A 25,817-nucleotide genomic window follows, 5' to 3' on the forward strand; every position below is an offset into this window, starting at 1 on the left:
AATAGCCAGAGTCAGCAGAAAAATCCCTTCCCCCAAGGAAATGCATTTCCACAGGCATAGGAAGCTCTGTTTGTTCAGTGCTGACTCTAGCACCTCACGGAGTCTGGGATACAGCAGGCACCAAGACACACCTTGTTTGGTGGGAACACTTCTAGTATTCTCACTTCAAACCATCTCAGATTTGCCATTTCTATATCCGAAGGCATGTTCCCATTCTCTAATGCACTGGTTCCTTCTTTCCCAGCTGCCCTCCCACCCTACAAAACCACTGCAGGGCATCACTCAGCCTTCTGTGCCTTAGTCACGCTGTTCTTCTCACCGTTCCACAAAGCCTCCCTCAAGCCCAGCCTCACCTGAAGACTGAAGGGCACAGGCCTCTGAAAATGTCAGCAGGGAACCTGTTCTCTTGTGTCTAACACCAAATGCCTTTCAGAATAGGACTAAAGCAGTGGACTTCTTTTTAGAAAATACACAGAAATTCTTGCAAATAGTAGACAAGAGATCTCATTCTTGGACAAGAATCCTTGTTATTAGAGGAATTCAGTTTCTTAGACTGACTATATATCAGGTTCTCCACAGCCTCCGTGGCTAATGGCTGCCATACTGGACAGCAAACACTCAACATTTCCATCATCACGGATGGTCTTACTGGATGGACCCCCAGCAGCACAGGCCGCACACATCACTTTCCACCCACCGCCTACTCTCCCTCTCTTCTGAGTATGTTTAGGGGCAGCAACAGGTCCAGCTTAAAGACATTTCCGAGTTGCTGGAAGCCAGGCGTGATGACATGATCAGTATCTGGGCCTGAGATGTAAGCACCAGTGCTGTGTTGAACTCCAGGAAACCTCTAAGAGAAAGCGGCCCTGCTGGGGACTGAGCTTCTCTGGTGGTCCACGCTGTGACTCATCCATGACAGGCAGCGACGGTCAGGGCACGGAGGTCACGCCCAAGCACACACGAGTGAACCAAAGAAGGCTGTCCTGGATGCTAAGCAGTCACTAATTCTTCCCTAGCCTGCTGACCTTCTATGTGGAAAACAAGTGCACTTCTGGTCTCTTTCCTGTTCTTGATACAGTGAGGAGTAGGTCCCACTGCTGTTCACCTCCAGATACTGGTGCAGCCTCGTATGTTTATCGCAGCACTAGTCACAATAGCAAAATCATGGAATCAACCTAAGTGCCCATCAACGGACGACCAGATGAAGAAAATGTGGTACCTATATACCATGAAATACTACTCAGCCATAAAAAAAGAACATAATCATATCTTCTGCAGCCACACAGCTGGAACAGGGAGGTCACTATCCTAAGTGAAGTGACTCAGAAGGTCAAGTGCCACACATTCTCACTTGGAAGTGGGCACTGAATGGTGAGTACACATGGAGTGGACTAACAGAGACTGGGGGCTCCAAAATGCGGGAGGGGTGGGGATGAGTGATTACCTGCTGAGTATGACACACACGACTTGGGTGACGGGTACATGAAAAGCCCAGACTCCACCACCTCACAGTACATCCACACAAAACTGCACCTGCATCCCCCTAGATCTATTTTTAAAAAAACAAAACCAGTGCAGGGCCAGGTATGCAGCCAGCCTGCTCGCTCCAGAGTGAGTCCAGGCTCTTACCTTCTGCATGCTGAGTCACAGTTCCGATGTTCTTATGCTTCTTCCATCAGCAAATCTCAATTTGTCGAGATTCATGACAGATTCTTCCCCAGCATTTGGTTTAATTGGAGGGACTTTATCTCCTAAAACAACAACAACAAAAAAAGCTAGAATTTAACTTTTGAAAACCGTTTTAAAAAACCAAATGGATTTAGAACGACACATAAATATGTAGCACAGCCAATCAAGGAGCCTGGAAACTGTGTAAGTCTCCTGAGCTAACAGACTGCCAGCCCACCCTACATCTGAGGCCATCTGTTGAGTTGGGGCCAATTTTAAAGAACAGACATAAAAGGCAAAACTGTTGGCACACAGTAGATAGCCATTAAGTGATCTTAGAGTGAATAAACTAGAAATCATCTCTAAAATTAAAAAATTAAATGTAGGCCGGGTGTGGTGGCTCATGCCTGTAACCCCAGCACTTTAGGAGGCTGAGGTAGGTGGATCACTTGAGGTCAGGAGTTCAAGAGCAGCCTGGCCAACGTGGCAAAACCTCATTTCTACTAAAAACACAAAAATTATCTGGCATGAGAACTGCTTGAACCCGAAAGGTGGAGGTTGCAGTGAGCCGAGCTCACGCCACTGCACTCCAGCCTGGGCAACAGAATGAGAGCCTGTCTTAAAAAAAAAATTAAATATATACAAATTTATATACATTAAGTGTATATAAATGTCACTCCACTAAGGGAAAAAAAAGACACCTTCCAGATGGTGGTCCCGAGGGACCGGCCACCCCACTGTCCTTCACATCAGGGGGAGGAAAGTGGCTGCTGTGTGCTTGAAAGTCACCTGCTGATTTGGACTCTTATGTGCTCTCACTTATACTTCAAGATTTGCAAATTTTTTTTTTTTTTTTTGAGATGGAATTTTGCTCTTAGCCCAGGCTGGAGTGCAGTGGCACCATCTCGGCTCACTGCAACCTCCACCTCCTGGTTCAAGCAACCCTCCTGCCTCAGCCTCTGGAGTAGCTGGGACTAAAGGAGTATGCCACCATACCTGGCTAATTTTTGTATTTTCAGTAGAGATGCGGTTTCACCATGCCAGGCTGGTCTTGAACTCCTGACCTCAGGTGAGCCACCTGCCTCGGCCTCCCAAAGTGCTGGGATCACATGTGTGGGCCACTGTGTACGGCCAAGATTTGCAACTCTTGTGTTTCCAAGATGTTATGAAAAAAGTTTTAAACTCTTTTTTTTTTTTTAATAACATTATATTTTCTTCAACAGGTAACACATGCAGGAGACAGGAGGTATGAAATGCAGGAGTCAAACAGGCCCTGCCCCGCCCACTGCCTCTCCATGGGACCAGGCTGTGGGTCTCTTGAGGATCTGCTCAAATGCTTCTAGGCTTGCTGGTGTTGCTTTTCCTTTTGTTTATAATGCTTTAAAAATTGATCTTTCAGTAGAATTGACTTTTTCCTTTCGGTGAACAGTTCTACAATTTATTTTTTCTTTTTTTCAAGACAGTGTCTCCTCCCTCTGTTGCCCAGGCTGGAGTGCAGTGGTGTGATCTCGGCTCACTGTAACCTCCGCCTTCCAGGCTCCAGCAATCCTCCCACCTCAGCTTCCCAAGTAGCTGGGACTACCCAAGTGTGAGCCACCATGCCCAGCTACTTTTTGTATTTTTGGTAGCGACGGGGTTTCACCACCTTTGCCCAAGCTGGTCTCGAACTCCTGAGCTCAAGCAATCTGCCTGCTTCGACCTCCCAAAGTGGTGGGATTATAGGCGTGAGCCACTGCAGCCAGCCTCAGTTCTACCAATTTTAACACATGTATAGATGCATGTAACCACTTTGGGAGGCTGAGACAGGAGGATCACTTGAGGTCAGGAGTTCAAGACCAACCTCGGCAACAAAGGGAGAACCTGTCCCCAGAAAACATTTTTAAAAATTAGCCAGATGTGGTGGCATGAGCCTGATTGTACCACTGCACTGCAGCCTGGGCGACAGAGGCAGACTATGTCTAAAAATATATATATATATATATATATATGTATTTTTTGGGGGGAGGGGTGGGGGAGAAGTAGTGATGCTACAAGCATTTTTCTTTCCTTTTCATTTTTAAAAATTAAAGCATGAAGATACAGTGAAATAAACTCATCATTTTTAATGTAGGGTTTTTCCAATTTTGACACACACAGAGCTGTGTCTCTAAGTCTCAGCACAATCAGGAAACAGCCTCTGGCAACCACCAATCCCTTTTCTTCCCTAGATGTGCCTTTTCCAGAATGTCCTATCAACAGAACCACAGGTGTGCAGCCTTTTGTGTCTGACTCCACAGCATTCTGCGTGAGATGCTGCATGTGTGAGTGGTTTCTCAGATGTACAGCATAGGGTATTCTTACAAAATGTTCTTTTCTGCATTTTCAAAGAAAGAGACGCTCAAAATTTCTACATTGCTCTGAGAGAAGTGGTATCAGTCCTCACTGCTACAAAGTGCAGGGCTATGGAATGAGACAAGCACAACCTGTGGCGTCAGGAACGATGGACCTGAACTCCGCCTTCGCCGATGATCGGCAACGGCTTGGGATAAGACGCCAGCTCTGCGTGTGCTGGCCTCCTGAGCTGTGGTCAGATCCACAGAGACACAGTGTCTGAAGTAAGCTATCCTTTTAATACTGTCTGTACCTTTCTAACTACAGATATAAAAGGGCGCATGTTTATAAGTTACGGCAGTGCTAGTTTTTATTTCACTTGAGTCCACACAAAAAGCAAAAAGCACCTGTTCTATAAAAACAGCAGAAATGATGCCAACGAGTTAATGAAAGAGAAAGGTAACAGGAAGAACGTGAGCCTGGGGTCCCACCATCCTTGCCACACAAACATCCACCAGTGCCTCATCCACCTCACACTGTTCTGAGCACACGAGGCTGGATAACCACCGTGAAGCTCTCTGGAGGTGGGAGTGATGCTAACTGTCCTGTTCTTAGTGCACATAAGACTCACACTCCCACACACGGTATTTCTTTTCCTGCACATTGTTTGATGCTACCATGAAAGGAAAACCAGCAACTGAAATCCAATCTGTCCGCAGAGGGTGGGAATCCTGTTCACTCTAAGTCAGCCCTTCTCCTCTAATAGAGGTTAGTTGTACTTTGTTTTTAGAATGGCCTAAATTATTTTTCTAAGTACCAAGAAGTTACATATTCATTCAAGCCAACTGTTTTAAATATTTCATTGCAAATAAGTGATTTTTATCAGGCAAGTAATACGTAATGAACTTCCCCTAAAAATAACAACTTCCTAATAGTGTTTTTTCTAAGCAGAAAATAATGACTGCAAAATAATTTAAAAAAAAAATGTAACCCCAAAAATGTCACCTTAACTGTTAAGATCCCCAACCAGCCTCTATCTAGTCTCAACATTCCCACCATATAATCTCTGGATTTCTCAGTTTAATCACTTCTAGGGGAAAAAACCCAGACTACCTCTATATGATCACTAAACAAATCTCCAGTAACAAATCAAGGCTTTGTAACCTGGCTGGGTGCAGTGGCTCATGCCTGTAATCCCAATACTTTGGGAAGCTGAGGCAGAAGGACTGTTTGAGTCTAGGAGTTCAAGACCAGCCTGGGCAATATTGTGAGACCCTGTCGCTACAAAAAAAAAAATGTTTTAATTAGTCAGGTGTGGTGGTGCACATCTATAGTCCCAGCTACTTGGGACTCTGAAGGTTGAGGTGTTGAGGACTGCTTGAGTTCGGGAGGTTGAGGCTGCTGTGACTGTGCCACTGCACTCCAGCCTGGGCTGACCCTGTCTCAAAAAAAAGAAAGAAGACTGTAACCTCCTGCGCCTTCTCAAATAGTCTGGATCCTGAAGAAAACACTTACCAGGCCTGCATGACTCTTTGATACTCAGGGCACATGCCTGACCAGACAACCAGGTCCAACAGTGAGTTTTCCCCGAGGGGGTTGGTACCATGTACCAAGGCACAGGCGGCCTCCCCACAGGTGTACAGGCCAGTCACAATCTGATCCTGGCCATTCGCATGCCTCAGGACCTGTGGAAAGGAAGATTTCAGGTGAAATGTCAAGGTGGCCATTCCTCCACAAGCCCACCTCCCTCAACAGGGTGTCTGGGCTGCAGATCAGAGAAAGAGAAGGAAGTAGGCTGGGCATGCAGTGGCTCAAGCCTGTAATCCCAGCACTTTGGGAGGCTGAGGTGGGTGGATCACCTGAGTTCAGGGGTTCAAGACCTGTCTGGCTAACATGGTGAAACCCCGTCTCAATAAAAATACAAATATTAGCCAGGCATGATGGCGGGTGCCTGTAATCCCAGCTACTCGGGAGGCTGAGGCAGAAGAATCACTTGAACCTGGGAGGCGGAGGTTGCAGTGAGCCGATATTGCGCCACTGCACTCCAGCCTAAGTGACAGAGTGAGTCTCCAAATCCAAGAAACAAAGAGAGGGAAGTAAAGGCCATATCTAAGAAGGAAGTAAGGACCATAGCTACTCTTCTTCAGAGGAAAACTTCCAAATGTATCCCCCAGTTTCCCCTCTGCCACTGAGCACCTGCTGTTACAAGCAGGTCAGAGGACCTCCAATGTCAGCATCTGCGACTGTCCCCCGTGTCCCATGTTCCCGAGGCCCTCACCACCTGTGCTCCGGCTCAGACCCAGGAGCACGGCAGGTGGAGGAACATCAGCAGGGGAGACTGATGTTCCAGACTCTTCTACCCCCTGTTCACCTCTTCATCTACGCAGGGAAAGTAGCGGCTTCCACCCACCTCACCCAACAAGGAGGCTAAGTGACTAACAAGCTCTGTGTGAACCGCAAACCACTCAAAGGTATGAATTGTAAAGATCCCTCGAGGTACAAGATCATTAGAAATAGGAATTATAAAGATCCCTCGATGTGCAAGATCATTAGAAATAACACAAGATCATATAGGAAAGTAATTATAAAATGGAAAAAACTGCAAATGATGTATCTATGACACTTTACTAAGGAGAAATAAATTATTAAGCCCCTTCCATCCTCCAGTAATAGAAATTTAAAGTGCAATTTAGAAAACAATACAGTACTTTCTTGAAGAAAACATCTGTCTTTTCCTCTAAGATCTAAAGAGACAACTGCGAGGTGGGCCCTGTCATCCCAGCCTTCTTTCCAGCTGTGGGAGAGGAGTCAGCACCATCACCTGCCCCTTGTAGTTGGTGGGAATGCCGCCCACGTTATAATGCACGGTGGGGAGGACAGGGATTGGCTCCTTCGTGACGTCCACGCCAGTGAAGATCATGGCTGTCTCTGAAATGCCGGGCAGGCACGTGGCCGGCTGCTCTAGAGGTAGGTGGTGCAGCTGCAGGTAGACGTGATCTTTCTCAGGGCCACAGCCTCTGGTAAGACAGGACACCATCACATAAGGCAGAGAACGGCAATGGCAGGACACCTGAGAATACGTCATCTTGGAAGCGTATGAGTTTCAACATGTTTTGATACTGAGGAAAATTTCCCCTCATGTATGGTCACCCTCTCATCAATCTTTCCAAAGCATCTACTGTGTGCCAGGGACAATCCTAGGTGCTGGGACACAGCTGAGAACCAGAACAAAAACTCTGCCCTCACTGAACTCACACTCGTCTCAGGGATCACAGCCTGCTGAGGCTGTCTTTGGTAAGAGCATTAGAAAGGCCTCTATGCCAAATACAGTCGTCCCTGCGTATCCGTGCCAGGACCCCCACGGATACCAAAATCCATGGATGCTCAAGTCCCTAATATGAAATGGGATAGAATTTGCATATAACCTATGCACATCCTCCTCTATACTTTAAATCATCCTCATTTAAAGTTTTACATTTAAGTTTTACAGCAACTCCAGGATTACTCATAGTACCTAATACAATGTAAATGCTACATAAACAGCTGTTACACTGTGTTGTTTAGGGAATAATGACAAGGAAAAAAAGTCTGCATATTTGCAAGGATGCAATTTTATTTTCAATACATAGTTGGCTGAAACCACACATGTGGAACCGATGGATACGGAGGGCCACCATATTCCAAAAAACCATCTGACTTTTTTTTTTTAAATATAAAAATGTAAAACCTCTAAAGCCCATATCAGCAGATATTTAGTAAGTGTCATTACATTAAAGAACAGGGTCAGGCAATGAAAGAGCTGTAAATTGTTTTATTGAAAGCCAAATAACCCGCACACTTTGAAAGCTGCCGAAAAACATCTGTGGGTATCAGACACAACACCCAAGGCTCACACACTGACATCAGGTTGGGTGTGTGTCTCTCTCTCCCATACTCCATCACATACTCACACACACTAAGAGAAACTCTGTTCCACAGATTTGAGAAAGAAACTGGCTAAAATTTTCAAAATGTAGGTCTTTGGGAAAATATCACAGACTAACAGACACCTGCCTGCAGCTGAGAGAGGTGGCTGTGCACGTGTGCCTGCACCCGAAGGTGAGGGCGAGCGGTGCTGAAACTCACAGAAGCAACCCCGGCCCGTGTGCCCACTCAGACAATGCTGGTGGTAAATCACACCCACCTTCCTTCGCGGATCTCCAGTCATCGACCGACACACCACAACTCTAGACGCCAGGTCCTTGGCGACGGGGGCGTATCGCTCCATAAACCTTTCACCTTGACTGTTAATCAGAATGCCTCCCTCTCCATGACATCCTTCCATAATGAGACAACCAGCACCATATGTACCTGCAAAAAACCACACACATTTATAACCTAACAATTGCTAGGTCTCTATTTCAAATGCATTATTTTTTTCAAGATATTTTTTGGGGCAGAGAGGAAAAAGATATGCAGAAGGCAGTATATGCAAAACTGAATAGAAAGAACAGTTAAGATACAGTAGAAAGTCCGGATAACAAAAAGCACGGACAAGGCTGACAGCTGCAGCACAGGCTGGGGCAGAGTGGCGTCCCCAGAGAGGAGAAAGGCCGGCCCACAGACCTCTGGCCAATACTCTGATTACAGCCCGGTGTACGCTGGATGCCTCAAATTTTGTTTTAATTTTTGAACATTCTTTTGCACTATGATACTGGGGTGACTAGTTAAGAATACTAGCTAGGAAGATTCATATCTAAGTTACCCAAACAGCGGCAAGGACAGTAATAATGATTATTTTAGTTAATATTTACACTGCACTTGCTATGGGCAGTTCTAGCTGCTTTCCACATATTAAACTCATTTAAGTCTTACAACAACTCTGGGTAGTACGACCCCCTTTCTCAGTGACAAGCAAATTAATGCTTGGTAACATCCAGTCATGCAGCTGAGGACAGAGCTGAAACCCAAACCTGGGCAGTCCGGCGGTCTGTGCTCCAAACAGCAGCTCTGTGACTCCTCAGTGTGATGAGAAACAGGGCGTGCCAAGCTCTCGAATTTTAACAAAGGGGATCAAAAACCCTAAACTAAACGTATTTCAAAAGCTACAATTTTTATTAGTATATAAAAAGGGCAATCTTGCTTTCAAAACAAGAATGTGATTCTTGCATCTCACCTGCCTTTTGATTTTCTAAGTTTCAATGCTCTTTTTCTGTTGATTATTTCTCACATATTGAAGACAAAGCATGAGAAGTGGAGCTCTAAGCAAATTACAGAGGGAATTCAGGGGCTCAGTGACATTTTATTGATTAAAAATGGTAATAAAAAAAATACAACAGGCCGGGTGCAGTGGCTCATGGCTATAATCCCAGCACCCTGCGGGGCCGAGGCAGGAGGATCGCCTAAGCCCTGGCGTTTGAGACCAGCCTGGGCTTAAAATGGTGACACCCCGTCTCTACCAAAAACAAAAAAACCCTCAAAAATTAGCTGGAGATGGTAACACATGCCTGTAGTCCCAGCTGTTTGGGAGGCTGAGTTGGAAGGATCGTTTGAGCCTGGGAGACAAAGGCTGCAGTGAGTCAAGATTGCTCCACTGCACTCCACCCTGGGCAAAAGAGCAAGACCCCATCTCTAAACAAATTTTAAAAAAACCCCACAACAAATTCATTTCTTATTTTCATCCCTTCCAGGGATCTGAAAGCTGACACTGATAGAGAAAGAGAAGACACAGGTCTGGTTCTTTAGCACCACTTCAGGGGTCTCCATCATCCACAGGTCAGAAAAGCAACCCAGAAAAGTCCAGGATGAGTCACCTCAAACGAGAGGAAGATGTGTGTGTGTCTCTCTCTGACTCATTTTGAAGAACCTCCCCCAAAATCAAGACTTCAACTGTCATTTCTGTGTTAATGTCTCCAAATTGCACATTCGTAACCTCAACCGTCAGATGTCCCCAAGACGAGCTCATCTTCCCCATGACAAGCTCCCTCAGTGGTCATGTGGGCTGAGCCAAACGCCCAACATCACATGGGGTTCTGTCACAGCTGTGTCCTAACTTCACATCCCATTATCGCGGAAGCTCCATGTTCTCCTACAAAGCTATAATCTGCCTGTGCTGCTTCTCAGTTCCACGGCATTCACCCAGCTCTCAGAATGCTCACTCAGTAAACCCTGATGAAGACCCAACCATGTGCTGGGCATAAAGCACCCCAGTTAATGAGAAGACCTGCCTGCCTGAGGAGCTGATGACCTCACCACGAAGAGGGACACTGAACAAACCCTGCTTTTTTTTTTTTTTTTTTGAGACAAAGTCTTACTCTGTTGCCCAGGCTGGAGCGCAGTGGTGCGATCTCGGCTCACTGCAACCTCTGCCTCCCAGGTTCAAGCATTCCTCCTGCCTCAGCCTCCCAAGTAGCTGGGATTACAGGAGCATGCCACCACACCCAGCTGATTTTTGTATTTTTAGTAGAGATGAGGTTTCACCATGTTGCGCAGGCTGGTCTCGAACTCCTGACCTCAGGTGACCCACCTGCCTCGGCCTCCCAAAGTGCTGGGATTACAGGCATGTGCCACCATGCCCGGCCTCAATCCCTGCTTTACTGCTGGCATAAGTATCACCAAGACAGTGTTTAGCGCTCTTGAGAAATGCATAAGACGGTGGCCCAAACTGCCTCAGGAGAAGGGGAGTGTGGGAAAAGTCTCCTTAAGGAAATGACATTGAAGTTAGGACCTGAGAGCTAAGGAAGCTGATCTTCAAAACCATGTTATCACATAAAACTATGGAAGAGCAATGAGTAGGCACCACACACTTACAAGACACACATGAGCCGAACGCCTGCCGGGCAAGGCGTCCTGCCCTACCTGTGGGGTGGAACTGAACAAACTCGAGGTCCTGGCAAGGAAGGCCTGCCCTGGTGATCATGGCCGTGCCGTCGCCGGTGCTGGTGTGGACAGATGTGCAGCTGAAGCAGGTGCGCCCGCAGCCTCTGGAAACGACAGAGAGCAGTGACCGCACACAGCGGCCCACGTCCACAGGGAGCAGTGACCGCACACAGCGTCCCACGTCCACGGGGAGCAGTGACCGCACACAGCGTCCCACGTCCACGGGGAGCAGTGACCGCACACAGCGGCCCACGTCCACGGGGAGCAGTGACCGCACACAGCGGCCCACGTCCACGGGGAGCAGTGACCGCACACAGCGGCCCACGTCCACGGGGAGCAGTGACCGCACACAGCGGCCCACGTCCACGGGGAGCAGTGACCGCACACAGCGGCCCACGTCCACGGGGAGCAGTGACCGCACACAGCGGCCCACGTCCACGGGGAGCAGTGACCGCACACAGCGGCCCACGTCCACGGGGAGCAGTGACCGCACACAGCGGCCCACGTCCACGGGGAGCAGTGACCGCACACAGCGGCCCACGTCCACGGGGAGCAGTGACCGCACACAGCGTCCCACGTCCACGGGGAGCAGTGACCGCACACAGCGGCCCACGTCCACGGGGAGCAGTGACCGCACACAGCGGCCCACGTCCACGGGGAGCAGTGACCGCACACAGCGGCCCACGTCCACGGGGAGCAGTGACCGCACACAGCGGCCCACGTCCACGGGGAGCAGTGACCGCACACAGCGTCCCACGTCCACGGGGAGCAGTGACCGCACACAGCGTCCCACGTCCACGGGGAGCAGTGACCGCACACAGCGTCCCACGTCCACGGGGAGCAGTGACCGCACACAGCGTCCCACGTCCACGGGGAGCAGTGACCGCACACAGCGTCCCACGTCCACGGGGAGCAGTGACCGCACACAGCGTCCCACGTCCACGGGGAGCAGTGACCGCACACAGCGTCCCACGTCCACGGGGAGCAGTGACCGCACACAGCGTCCCACGTCCACGGGGAGCAGTGACCGCACACAGCGTCCCACGTCCACGGGGAGCAGTGACCGCACACAGCGTCCCACGTCCACGGGGAGCAGTGACCGCACACAGCGTCCCACGTCCACGGGGAGCAGTGACCGCACACAGCGTCCCACGTCCACGGGGAGCAGTGACCGCACACAGCGTCCCACGTCCACGGGGAGCAGTGACCGCACACAGCGGCCCACGTCCACGGGGAGCAGTGACCGCACACAGCGGCCCACGTCCACGGGGAGCAGTGACCGCACACAGCGGCCCACGTCCACGGGGAGCAGTGACCGCACACAGCGGCCCACGTCCACGGGGAGCAGTGACCGCACACAGCGGCCCACGTCCACGGGGAGCAGTGACCGCACACAGCGTCCCACGTCCACGGGGAGCAGTGACTGCACACAGCGGCCCACGTCCGGACGTCCTGTCTAGCGAGATCATAGAATCAACAAGGCAGCCCCGGGAACCATCTTCTCAGAGCTGTGTGCACACAGCCCCCTACTCACGCACACCCCACACACATCACCGGGGGCCATGCCAGTGGTGCTGCTACCCTACACAGGTAGGATAGAAGCCTGGGATCAGAGAAGGGACTTCCATTTGTATTTTATTTTATTTATTTATTTTGAGATAGGGTCTAACCCTATTGCCCAGGCTGGAGTACAGTGGCGCAATCTCGGCTAACAGCAACCTCCGGCTCCCAGGTTCAAGTGATTCTTCTGCCTCAGCCTCCCGAGTAGCTGGGATTACAGGTGTGCACCACCACGCCCAATTAATTTTTGTATTTTTAGTAGAGATTGGGTTTCACCATGTTGGCCAGGCTGGTCTTGAACTCCTGACCTCAAGTGATCCTCCCACTTCAGCCTCCCAAAGTGCTCGGATTACAGGCATGAGCCACTGTGTGTCTGACCCTATTTGTATTTTAGCTTTGTGCTGTTCAGAAGGTTTCCCCAATAAGCATATACTACTTTTATAATGAAAATTTTAAAATTTTTATGGATATTTCCCCCAGATTTACTGAGGTATGATTGATGAATTAAACAAAAAACAAAACTATATATATTTAAGGTGTACAACGTGATGATTTATTTTGTGAACTGATGACACAATCAAGTTAATACACATGTATCACCTCATACAATTATCCTTTTTTTGGAGATACAGATGCCTAAGGTCTACTCTGTTTGCAAATTTCAAGTTATATTAACGATAGCCACCGTACTGTATAATATTAACTCTAGCCACCATGCTGTATAATGTTAACTCTGGCCAACATTGCTGTATACTATTAACTCTAGCCACCATGTTGTATATTAGACCTTCAAAACTTCACCTTGTAACGGGAAGTTATGCCTTTAATCAGCATTGCCACAGTCTGCATTTCCCCAACCCCTGGCAACCACTGTCCTACTCTGTTTCTGTGAGTTGTGACTGTTTTAGATCCACATATGAGTGACATGTAGTATCTGTCTTTCTGTGCCCGGCTCGTTTCACTTAACATAATGACTGTGGGTTCATCCACGTTGTCACACATGACAGGATTTTCTTCGTTTTCATAGCGGAATAATATTCAGTTGTGTATACACACCACATTGTCATTAAACACCAACAAATATTTAGGTTGTTTCCATATCCCAGGTATTGTCAATAACGCTGCAATGAACATGGGGGTCCAGGTGTCTCTTTGAGCTTCTGATTTCATGCCCTTTGGATATACACCCAGAAATGGGGTTGCTGGAGCACATGGTAGTCCTGTGAATTTTGAGGAACCTCCAGAGTTTTCTCTAATAGTTGTATTAATTTACATTCCCACCAACAGCACACAGGGTTCCCTTTTCTCCACATCCTCACCAACACTTACTATCTTTTGTCCTCTTAGTAACAGCCATTCTAACTGGAGCGAGATGAGATGATACTCATTGGGGTTTTAATATGCATTTCTCTGGTGCTTAGTGATGTTGAGCATTTTTTCATACATCAACTGGCCATTTGCATGTCTTCTCTGGAAAAATATCTATTCAAGTCCTTTGCCCATTTTTAGTAGGGTTGTTTCTTAGTAGGGTTTAGTAGGTTGTTTTTAGTAGGTTTTTTTTTTTTTTGCTATTTTAGATACTAAGATATCATTAGAGATATGGTTTGGAAAATATTTTTTCCCAACCTGTAGTTTTGCTGATTTTTTTTCTTGGCTGTACTGACACTTTTTAACTTTTAAAGTGGTTAAAGTAACTGACAGTGTATAAAATTAAAGTTACTTATTTTCATTATGTGGAGAAGACAGACTTATCTATCCCCAGGAATCAGTATAAACACAGAACCCAATAAAACAAGAGAGATTTTGCCAGAAAACCCCATGTGACTCTTCGGGCCGCAGTTTCCTCATCTAAAATCCGGAGAGGTAAGCTGTGAACCTGATGGCAGCCACTACCGACTACCGAGGGCCATGCTTTCTCACCCCCTGAGGCAGGTGCTGCTGTCCTCACCCTTTACAAGTGAGGAACGACGGCTGGGAAAGGCCATCACCCTCACATGGTTATATCAAGGCCTGTGTCTGAACCGTTATTCTACAATGCCTCTATTTTCCTTAAAATAAACAAACTCTAAATGAAATTTATTCATTTTTACAAAGGAAATAAAGTAGAAATTAGATTCCTACCCTGTGGCAACAACAGTGTTCTTTGCTCTCATGCGATGGATGGACCCGTCCTCTATGCACAGTGCAATGACACCACATCACTCCCCGTTCTCCATCAGGAGATCCAAGGCAAAATACTCCACAAAACAGCTGGTATCACATCACAGAGACTAAAAGAAAGAAAAAAAAAGGGCAAGAAGTGTTAAGCCAACCTTTAAGGTTTTAAGGTGGTATCTGCTCATGCGAACAGGTGAAAGAACTTGATCCAAATGGACCAGGTGAATCCAAGGAGATCAGCAACAGTGTCAATGACACTGTCAGAGCCTGAGAGGCATTCCACACCAAGCAGTACAAACAAGGCAGGTGTGCTAGAGAAAGCAGCAGCAACAGCTCCTATTTTGGTGACACATTTCCTACTTCTACACAACCCGAAGAGGCACTCCACACTGTCCAGTGGCTGCATGCAGCTCCACTCAGAGTCTGGTGCCAGAGTGAGGTCCACAGACCATGGGGTCACAGCCCAGATGGCAGCTACTGGCAACACATAACCACTTAATTAATTAAAATCAATCAAAACGTTCAGTTCCTCAGCTACACCAGCCACATTAGCAACAGCCCCACGTGCCTGGCAGCTACCAAAGTGGACGGTTGCAGACGAGCAGATTCCAGTGCCGCAGAAAGACAGGCACCGGACAACCCTGCCCGCCTGGACCTGCTGTTCCCTCAGCCAGAGCAAGTTGCTCTCGTAAGCCTGGGCCAGCTCCCCACGTGACAGCTCCTGCTCTGGATGGAGCCACTGTCCCCTCCCACCACACACTTATCGATGCACTCAGCCACAGAAAAGTCACTGGTGTTCTAACAACCTGCAAATTAATGATCCGTCCCCATTCATCAGAAAACAACAAAGTTCAGAATACTGATTACTCTGAATCAATACTGTTCAGAATATTATTTGGTCATGCCAAAGTGGACCCTGATTACCCAGTAACTACTGTCACCTCGAGTCTTTGTCCAGTGATAAGTTAATATTAAAACAATCCATGGCCGGGTGTGGTGGCTCACGCCTATAATCCCAGCACTTCGGGAGGCTGAGGCGGGTGGACTGCCTGAGCTCAGGAGCTCAGGACCAGCCTGGGCAACATGGGAAACCCTGTCTCTACTAAAATACAAAAAATCAGCAAGGCGTGGCGGCGTGCACCTGTAGTCCCAGCTACTCTGGAGGCTGAGGCAGGAGAATCGCTTGAACCCAGGAGGCACAGGTTGCAGTGAGCAGAGATCGCGCCACTGCACTCCAGCCTGGGTGACAGAGTGAGACTCCGTCTCAAAAACAAAGCAAAACAAAACAAACAAACAAAACCAATCCATTCAGGAACTCAGAGGTGGTAAAAGAGCCTTAAAATACTTGTTCTTTTTCTTTTTTTGAGACAGGTCTCCTGTTGCCCAGGCTGGAGTGCAGTGCTATGAACACAGCTCACTGTCTCAAGTGATCCTCCTGCCTCAGCCTCCTGAGGAACTGGGATTACAAGCATGTACCACCATGTTCAGCTGCTCTTTAAACTTTTTGTAGAGACAGGGTCTTGCTATGTTCTCCAGACTGGCCTCAAACTTCTGGTCTCAAGTGATCCTCCTCCCTTAGCCTCCTAAAGTGCTGGAATTACAGATGTGGGCAACTGTGCCTGGCCTGCTTGCTCTGTTCTTATATGCTGAGTGTCACATATCCCAAGTTAAAACCTGGTATATAAGATTATCAATTCAACTTTCCAAAATAGATGCAAGAAGTCACACATTGCCTTAGGGGCAGCTCAAGGCACATGTCTAGTCCTGTCACATCAACAGTCGCTGCATGTGCCGCACACCGCTATTCTCTGTTGCTTTTTACGTAATCTCTAGCTGACTCACTGGGCACGCTAACCCATTCCCTGCTGTCACCATAAGCCCCAGCACTACATGTCCTGTCTCAGGTGGACCGGGGGTGGCCTTACCCTCCCATATAAGGTGTGCAATATTGGGTGGCCAGTCCGATCAGCCACACAGCAGCACCGATGGGCCTCCCCGCCCTTTCCAAACCTGAGGCTCTGTCCACCAAATGCATGCTGATAAATCTTCCCATCTTCAGTGCTGTTAAACGGCATGGCACAATTTTCTAGCTCTGAAAGATAAAAACAAACAAAAATCTTATTACCTTAAAGGACTCAAGATATTCACAGCTAATCTACACTAAACAACTTTAATACAAATCGGCAAACCCAAAGTAACCTATTTTATGAATATGTCAACACTTCATCGAAGAGAAGTTTTTCTTGTTACATGTAATGCATAGTTCATGACAGACAAAGACTTCTCTTGTGAGCTTTTCTCATCACTGTTCTTTTGGCTGCCACATGTGCCTCAATTGCTTATATTTTTTCCAGGACTCCTGTACTAGAAACAGACCACGAGAGCACCCAGAGCCTCCCGCCCATCACCTCGACCATGGCAGTGGGGGCCTGCTCCGTCATGTAGTGAATGGCATCCTGGTCCCCCAGCCAGTCGGAGCCCTTCACGGTGTCATAGAAATGCCACCTCCAGTTGTCCCCCTCCATGTTCCCCAGAGCAGCATTGATTCCAACCTGGAAACACCAACCACTCCTTACAAGCCACAAACAGGAGCCCCAACTTTGTCTTCCAGGCCCAAATCCACCCGCTGGGGGACTCAGAGAAAGCCAACTACTCACGCAGTGACTCCCAGTGAGGGCTGACCTCAGCAGAGGAGCAGCGAGGCCTGACAGATTCCAGATCACAACCCCTTCCCAGCTCACCCAGTGATTCCATCCCTTAGCCTCAGTCTCCTCATCTGTGTGGTGGAGACAGAGGGAACTCCAGGAAGGGCTGACTGGAGCAGTGACTGAAAGGCTACCTGTAATATGCTTATTACCTAACATATCTGGCACAGAAAAAGTACTCCACAAGTCTTTCCAGATAACTTTATTAATAAATCTTCCCAACGGCACTTATGGGCATGTGTTAAAGATTACAAGTGCTTCCTGCCAAGTAATAAACTCCATACTCAGAGTCGCACTCCCCTGTACCCCTACTTCCTTTGGTTGTGTGTGCCCATTGCCGTCTTACCCCTCAGAGAGTCCCAGAAGACAGCAGCACAGGGACAAATGAAACCCTTGCCCTTTTCTTCCCCAGCCTAACTTCTGATTCCTCCTTTTTAGATGATCTCCTTTCCTTAAGGTGTTGGGGCAGCAGGGTGAGTGGGGAGGGTAGCAGGAGAGATGGTCTGAGAAAACCCAAGTGTGACTGGAGTCTGAATTAAGAGTGACAACAAGGCTCCCACCCTTCAAAGTCCTCAGGGAAGAGGCTCCAGGGAGAGACCCCTGAGAGGGTGAGCTGAGTGAGTGAGGCACAGCAAGAGGCCATGTGGCTGGAGCACGGGGAGGAGGCAGGAGGCTGCCCAGGTAGAAAGTGCGAGGCTGTGCAGGACCTGCACGGAGTGGGAGCACAGTGGGGCACCTTTCTCTTACCTGCGCTGCAACAGTGTGTGACCTGGTAGGAAACAGCTTTGTAACACATGCTGTATTAAACCCTGCCTCGGAAAGGCCAAATGCAGCTCACAAGCCTGCCCCTCCAGCGCGTACCACCACTGCATCAAATTCATGATCCACTACTGGATACTGAGCAGAAATCTGGAAAAGAAAAATGCACCTGTCAATCACATGTCCCACCATGCCAAACATGAAGACTCTTGTGACAGTGAAAGAGCTTGACAAAGACAAAATGAGCAACTGCTGGGCACACAGGGCCTCCATCCTGTCCTGGGGCTGAGCCCTGAACAGTGCGGGGAGAAGTGGGCACATTCGCAACTGGAGAAGGGACTGACAATCAGATTCTATGAATGGTAGAGGGTCTATTCCATGGGATCAGACTGAGGACCACAACTCTACTTCAGGGCCGTGCCTATGCTTGTGCCTAAGAAGGTGCCAAGGACTATTCAGTCGCTATTGTGAGCTTATGAGAAAAGAACTTCGCAGCAAGTTACACTTTTCCAACAGAGAGAGAACAGGCACACTCAATACCAAGGAACCCACACCGGAAGGGCCCCACGGTCCTATTTTCAGTAGGATTTTATCATCTACCACAGCACATACTGTTCATTTTAATTTATTGCTTTACTTGACCTAAATTTAAATCTAGTTTATAGATACATAAGAGATACAAGTAAAAATGTTCACATCTATGTTTATATTTGGACTTGCAATTAAGTAGTATTACACTGAAAATAATTTCAGCATGCATTGGATACCTATGAGAAATTGTTCTCTTACGTCTATGACTCATATGAAAACAAACTGTATAGATCCTTACCCCCAAGCCAAAAAAATCATTTATAATGGAACAAAAAGCATGAACTTACGGAATCTGAAACTTTAGCAGATGCCCTCGTGTTCCTTCAACAGTGAAGTGAAAACCTCGAGTTCCTGTTTGCAACACTGTTGGCCACTGGAGACACAGAAGACACAGATCCAGAGGGTTAGTGTCCTGAAGGAACAAATGCTGTGGGGAACAGTAATTCAAATTTCCCCTTGCAAACTGTTCACCTTCTGATGTATCCAGGTGCTCCTGTGCATCCAGAGAGCTCAGCTGGGACCCTCTACTTAACTCTGAAGGGCAGCCCAAGGGGCAAGAAATGACTGAGCCCCCAGGTCCTCCTTTCCACCCTGACTTGGCACTCTAGAAAACCAGGATGAAGCTTGTTTCCAAACAGGATACTCACTGACTCAGATACGAAATGAAAAAGGCACACTTCCTCTGTGAAGTCTTAATTTATACTACTTAGTGGAGAAGGGGAAAGACATCTAGATCGTATTACTGTATGTGGTATTTTGCAAATAATGAAGCATTTTAACTGGCTCCATCAGAGCCCTTTCCACATTACAGTTCCAATTGTTCATGAGGGCTTGCGGTCAGTTCAAAAGGCACTGGACACTGAATCAGGACATCTGTATCCTGGAACAGTAAAAGCTGACAGCCCAGAGGGAAGACGTGTCATCCCTTCATCACACAGGAGGATGTCAGATGCACACACTCCCCTGCCTGGCTGCTGCTGGCTTTTTCCTGGCCAATGTCTACAACTTGAGATATCTCGCTGCTTAAATTTTCCATCTTAGAAACCTTTACTCAAGAAAACTGGTTTTAGTGTTTAGTTTTTAGTGGCTCTGTGTGAGAGAGGTGACACTGTCCCATATGCTAAGATTGGCCAGCCATTTAGGGGATACGTTTTCCATTCTGCTGGCGGCATTTTAGAAGACCACTGAATAGTCTCAGAAATATCATAAGGAATAGTTTTAGGGGCTGGGCGCGGTGGCTCATGCCTGTAATCCCAGCATTTTGGGAGGCCAAGGTGGGCGGATCACCGGAAGTCAGGAGTTCGAGACCAGTCTGGCCAACATGGCGAAACCCCCTCTGTACTAAAAATTAGCTGGGCATGGTGGCGGGCACCTGTAATCCCAGCTACTTGGGAAGCTGAGGCAGGAGAATTCCTTGAACCCGGGAGGCGGAGGTTGCAGTGAGCCTAGACTGTGCCACTGTACTCCAGCCTGGGTGACAGAGAGAGACAATGTCTCCAAACAACAAAAGAGAAGAAAAAAAAGCTTGAGGAAATTATACACTCAGCAGTCAGAAGAGGGGATGTGAGGGATGTCTTCAAGTATTTAGAAATACTTGCAATTCAGAAATTACTTATTATGTGGGATAAAAAATTATTCTTCATTTCTCCAATTTCTAGTCTGTTTTTATTGACATAAACTAATTTAGTTTTTTCTTTTTTCAGAAAATGAGAAAGAACGAATATTCTTCTACCTCAGTATAATTTTTTACACGGTAAAATCATATTTTAAGAAAGAAGTCTTTGAAATAATTTTAATACAAACGTTCTTGAAAATTTTGTAAAGTGCCCTATTAACATAGGTAATAGCACCTATAAAAACAGTATATTATACCAAACGTAAGTAGAAACAGTGAGATCACTAAATGTTTATTTGTTCTTTCTAGAATGTTGATGTGGAATACACACGGCCCACCCCTCACCACACACACACAGAGCTAGCTTAAAAGGAGCAGCTACTATAACACAATCTTGAACAAATTATCACGCCATCCCTCTGGGGAAAAGGACACTAACCCTCTACATCTAAATCTAATCTGGGGCAGATTTCTGAATTTGGAAAGCCCAACTTTAAGCCAATGTCAGTCTTTAGATAAAACTCAAAACTAGTTTTGACGCAAAACTAGTCTTTTGTGCCAATTATTAATTTTTTTAGGAGAAACTATCAAACATTTCCTCTAAGAAAAAAAATGCGGAACATATAACTAAAAGGAATACTTCGACCTTGCTTAACAATACAGAATTTCAGATGACAGAATTAGGAGGTGGAGGGGGAAAATGAAGAAGTGCAGCGACATTAATATACGAAATCTAGCAAAGTAAGGGGTCCTCATCAAATAAAATGCACCTACAAATCATCAGCAAGAAACTAATCTGCATGTACAACCTACACAATCACCAAAGCAGCCAACGAAGAACCTAAAAACGCACGACTTTCTGTAGGAAAAACTACCTTCATCAACATAAAAAGACTTACAAAACCCAAGACTAAATTTTGGTTCCATTTTGCTATCTTGCCATCTTGTCTGAGGTGCCTGGGGTCTTAGTCTGCAGAAGGAACACTGGGCACCATCTGGGTTGAGGACATAGGCACTAGCTCTGTCTAGTTTTCTCCAATCACAAGCTACCATTTCCCCTAAAAAGTCCCACTGACCATGGGCTTTACTTCCTGCTTGTGGACGCCCTCCTAGCAGCTCCTAAGAGCCCAAGATACGGTGGGGGTCTCTGCTCAGTCAGCACCAACCACAGCAACACATTAGAACGGTTTACACGCTTTCTGATGTTGACAGGATGGCTGTATGACTAATCCTCACATTTAATTCAAAGAGATTTTTAATAACTATTTCAAAAAGGAGAAAATTGCACAATTACAGGCATAATTCAAATCAATATTGCTGAATGCCTTGGTTCCTATTGAGATTTTTACTCTGCAATTTAAAATTACTTTGTAATTAAGGAGGTGGGGGGGTAAGTTCATTTAAAAGAACCAAACAACTAAACCTATCCAATTTAGCTTGATTAAATACAATCCCAGAAGGCCGATTCTGAAGATGCAATCGTAGAGGGCACATTCAGACAAACTCAGAGAGCAAGGGCTCAGGGAAGTATAACCCTGACCATCGTCCTGGCCTAAGCGGAGCCCGGCCCTCCAGGTACTCAGCGCACAGGCAAGCACAGGTCCTGGAGTCCTCACTCGGTCAGTGCCCTGAGCTCTCCGTCTCATTTTTAAAAACTGGCACAGCTGCTTTTAAACACTGGCACGTTTTTGGTGGCACAAGGGCCACCAAACAGGACCCAAAGTAGAGGCCCTTAGCTTACAAGGTCCCGAAGTGGACATGCACAGATTTGCGCTTTCTGGAAACGGGAACTGCAAGCCCAAGGTCGGGCGCGCCGCGCTTCCCACCGGACGCCCACGCGGCCAAGCCCGGCCACTCCTCGCACCCACCCGGGCGGTTTCACCCGCCTCGCCAGCCCCACCCACCGGATGCGGGCGGCCCCTCAGGACAACCCTCACAGAGGTCCTCAGACTCCCGGCCCAGCCAGGGCTCCAACCCGGTGACCTTCGGCAGACACGACTCCTCCCCGAGTCCACCCGCCAGGCACTGAGGCGAGGGGCTACCTCAGCCCGCGAAGTCGCCGGACCCCAGGCCCGGACCAAAGCGGCGGAGGGGACGCCCAGCAAGCCCGCGGGGTCGTGACCTTCACCGGGACGCGGACTACCTGCTAAGGACCGAGCTCCCCAGGCCCCCGAGTACACCCCGCGGCTCCCCCTCGCACCGGCCCGAGCTCTCCCAGCCCCTTCCCGATCCCCGGGCAGGGAGCGCGGGGACCCGGCGCCCGCTCCGCTCGGACCCGCTGGGGACCGTCCCATTCATACCGCCGCCTCGCCCCCCGCCTGCCCTGCCCCGGTCCGCCGCACGGACTCACCGCCTTGGCCAGCGCCAGGCGCGGAGCGCTTAGCAGCCGCCACAGGCCCCGGACCCCCGAAACGTCTGTAGTCGCCGCCGCGCAGTCCCGCAGTCCCCGCGCAGACTGCGCCTGCGCACCACACCGGGGTAGAGCTGGGGGGAAACCGGGCCCGCGCACCACTCCCGGGTCAAAGGGGGGCGGTAGTGGGGGACACCGCGCCTGCGCACCACGCCACGCCTTTGTAGAGGCAGGGTCTTGCTCTGTTGCCCAGGCTGGTCTCGAACTTGTGGCCTCAAGCGATCCTCCCTCCTCGGCCTCCCCAAGTGCGGAGATTACAGACAGAGCCACTGCGCACGGCCGTGGTCAGCTTTGAAAGCTGGGTAGAGCCCTTTGGCTTATATGCCTTTCTGCTAGCTTACCCTGATTTTGCTTCTGGTTCAGATAGTATTTTAATATTTCTAGTGTGTCTTTCTGTAAGATATCTGAAACCTTTTTGTGGAATGAAGTGGCATTAAAAATAAACCGATAATCATTAGTAATTATGTTTCCTGTCTTTTCACTTTAAATTATTAAAATCTTCGTCTTGTGCATAATGTTTAACAATTTTGACTTATTTTAGTAAATTTGCCAGGGTTCAGTCCCATTTTATTGATATTTGGGTTGTTTCCCATTTTTGCTCTTAATAACACCGTACACAACATATTTGTGACCATAACTTTAGGATTTTTTTTTAGATGTATGCCCCAGACGTGGCCTCTATTGGCTTGCAGGTAATGAACATAATACCTCCTAGACTTTTTTTTTTTTTTTTAAAGTTACGCTGTTTTAGTCCTGGGTTAGTTATCTAATTTTGTTTTGTTTGAGACGGAGTTTCGCTCTTGTTGCCCAGGCTGGAGTGGAGTGCCGCGATCTCAGCTCACTGCAACCTCTGCCTCTAGGGTTCAAGAGATTCTCCCACGGAGCTGACAGTGAGTGGAGATGGCGCCACTGCACTCCAGCCTGGGCAACAGAGCAAGACTACATTTACTCTGCCGGCTATCTGGAGAAATGCAACCTCATCAGCAGAAATTATTTCCACCCTGCTGCTTTTTAAATGTTATTTCCTATAGCCAGGTACTGAGCCCTTCAACTGAGGTCTAAACCCTCCACCCTCTCCCTCTGGGATTGCCAAGCCTGTGGTTTCAGTTCCATGCTCCCAGGTAGATCATGTCAACTCAAAGTCAATGTGCTTATGAAATACTTTTTGTGCTTTTTTCTTAATGTTAAGAGCTTTTTTTTAATATGTTTTTGTTTCATGGAGGTGACACCCTCTGTCTTTGAGTTGTGGGAGCCTTCCTCCTTCAGTCTGCCTGTACTGAAGCCAGTGTTTGCTGCGCAGCCCCTCAGCCACAGCAGCCCACAGTGAGGTGCAGGTGCTCACGCCATCACCCCAGAGAGCTCCTCCATTCGCCCCTCCACCCGTAGCCCCTCGAAACCACTGCCCTGCTCCCCAACATGGTACACTGTCTTCTCCAAGATGTCATGTGTTGGCATCCTTCAGCCTCTGCCCACCAAAACTAGCTTCCTTCACTGGGCATGTGGCCTGGGAGACCTGGGGCATTTGGGTGCATCTTTCCACTGTTGGTTGGTGCCCCCTACGTGGAGGCATCCGCGTTGGTTTATGCCTTCTCTTGCTCCTGCCGATGGACATTTTGTTTTCTTCCAGTTATTGGCAATGAGGAATGAGGCCTAAACACTTGTGTGCAGGTTTGTGTGTGCACGTTTAAGTTTTCTCTTGGGGGACATTTCAGGAGCAGGGTTGCTGGATGACGTGGTAAGGATGTGCTTAACTTCATAAGAAACTCCCGGACCACTTTGCAGCATGGCGGGACCCCTCCCATTCCCACTGCAGCTTATGAGGGTCCCAATTCCTCTGCATCATCACTAGAACCTGGGTTGGCCCATGGTTTTTGTCTGTTTTTACCCATTTTAATAGATTTGCAGAGGTACTGTTGACTGGCATTTCCCCATCATCTCTATGATGTTGAGCCTCTTTCTCGGGCAATATGCCCTCCTTATACCTTCTTTGATGAGGCCTCCATTCAAATATTTGCCCTCTCTTTAATACTGGGGTTTTTACTTTCTTACGGTTAAGTTTTGATGGTTCTTCATATATTCTGCGTGCCAGTACGTTGTGAGATGTGTGATTCACAAATGTTTTTTTCTAGACCATAGTTTTTGTTTTATTCTCTTTAGATTTTTATATTGCTTTATAGAATTATACTTTTAAATTTATGACTAAATTGAATTTGTCAATCTTTTATGAATCATGCTTTTGGTGTCATGTCTAAGAACTTTTTGTCTAACCCCAGGCCATACAAATTTTCCCGTGTTTTTACCTAAGGGTTTGATAGCATTATGTTCTCCATTTAGGCCTTTAATAAATGTTGAGTAACATTTTGTGTCAGCCATGGCCATACCTTTCTCCATCTCTCACAGTATCGTGGGCGTTTGCAGCTCCCAGTGCCCCGTGCTGTTCCCGTCTTCTTGGTCCGCTCTTCCTGTGAGTTTCAGGGCACGTCTTAGTGCTGGCACTGTCCTGGTCCATCAGGGGGTCCCATGAGCTTGTCTGTGTGGGAAGGTCAGGACTGTGATGTTGACGGGATGCCCTGTGAGTCAGGAGGAGGTGCTGACGGGGGTTTCCATGTAGGAGAGAGAGGTGTTTGGTTTTCCGGATGGGGCAGACTTGAGAGGGGACAAACTTGAGAAATGCCACCAATGAGAAGCCCAGGCAGAGCAGGTCTTGGGGCCACCCAGCCGTGTGGGAGCCAAACATGGATGTGTCAGTGGCCATGCCAAGAGGTAAACCCTCAACCAAGGGCCTCTGGGTGTCCAAGGCCAAGTCTTGTTCAAGAGGTGCGTTCAGCTGAGCCAACCATGGCAGAAATGCATAAGGGAGATCCCACGGTTCCTCTGTTCAAATCCCCTGCTAATCCCACCCGACTCAGAGAAGGAGCCAAGTCCTCACAGCAGCCTGCAACCCCCGCCTGACTCGGCCTCCTCCTGGCTCTGATTCTCTGCACCCTTCTATCCCTCTCTGTCTCTTCTCCCATCGGAGAGGAGATCTGGCACGTTTATCCTGGTGGATTCAAACCCATCTTTGCCACACATATAGTCACCGGAATGAATAGGTATAATCTAGAAAGAGTCCTTTTGAAAAAGAAAAAGGCAGGCTGGGCATGGTGGCTCATGCCTATAATCCCAGCACTTTGGGAGGCTGAGG

At 48.0% G+C, this 25,817-nt stretch overlaps 1 pseudogene; it reads right to left on the bottom strand.

Moving 5' to 3' along the window:
• LOC134759404 (succinate dehydrogenase [ubiquinone] flavoprotein subunit, mitochondrial-like) overlaps positions 1-25,004 on the bottom strand; it is a 34,124-nt pseudogene extending 9,120 nt beyond the window's left edge.
• Positions 25,005-25,817: the final 813 nt, after the last annotated feature.

This window comes from Pongo abelii, chromosome 2 (genome assembly GCF_028885655.2).
Source record: "Pongo abelii isolate AG06213 chromosome 2, NHGRI_mPonAbe1-v2.0_pri, whole genome shotgun sequence".
NCBI lineage: Eukaryota > Metazoa > Chordata > Mammalia > Primates > Hominidae > Pongo > Pongo abelii.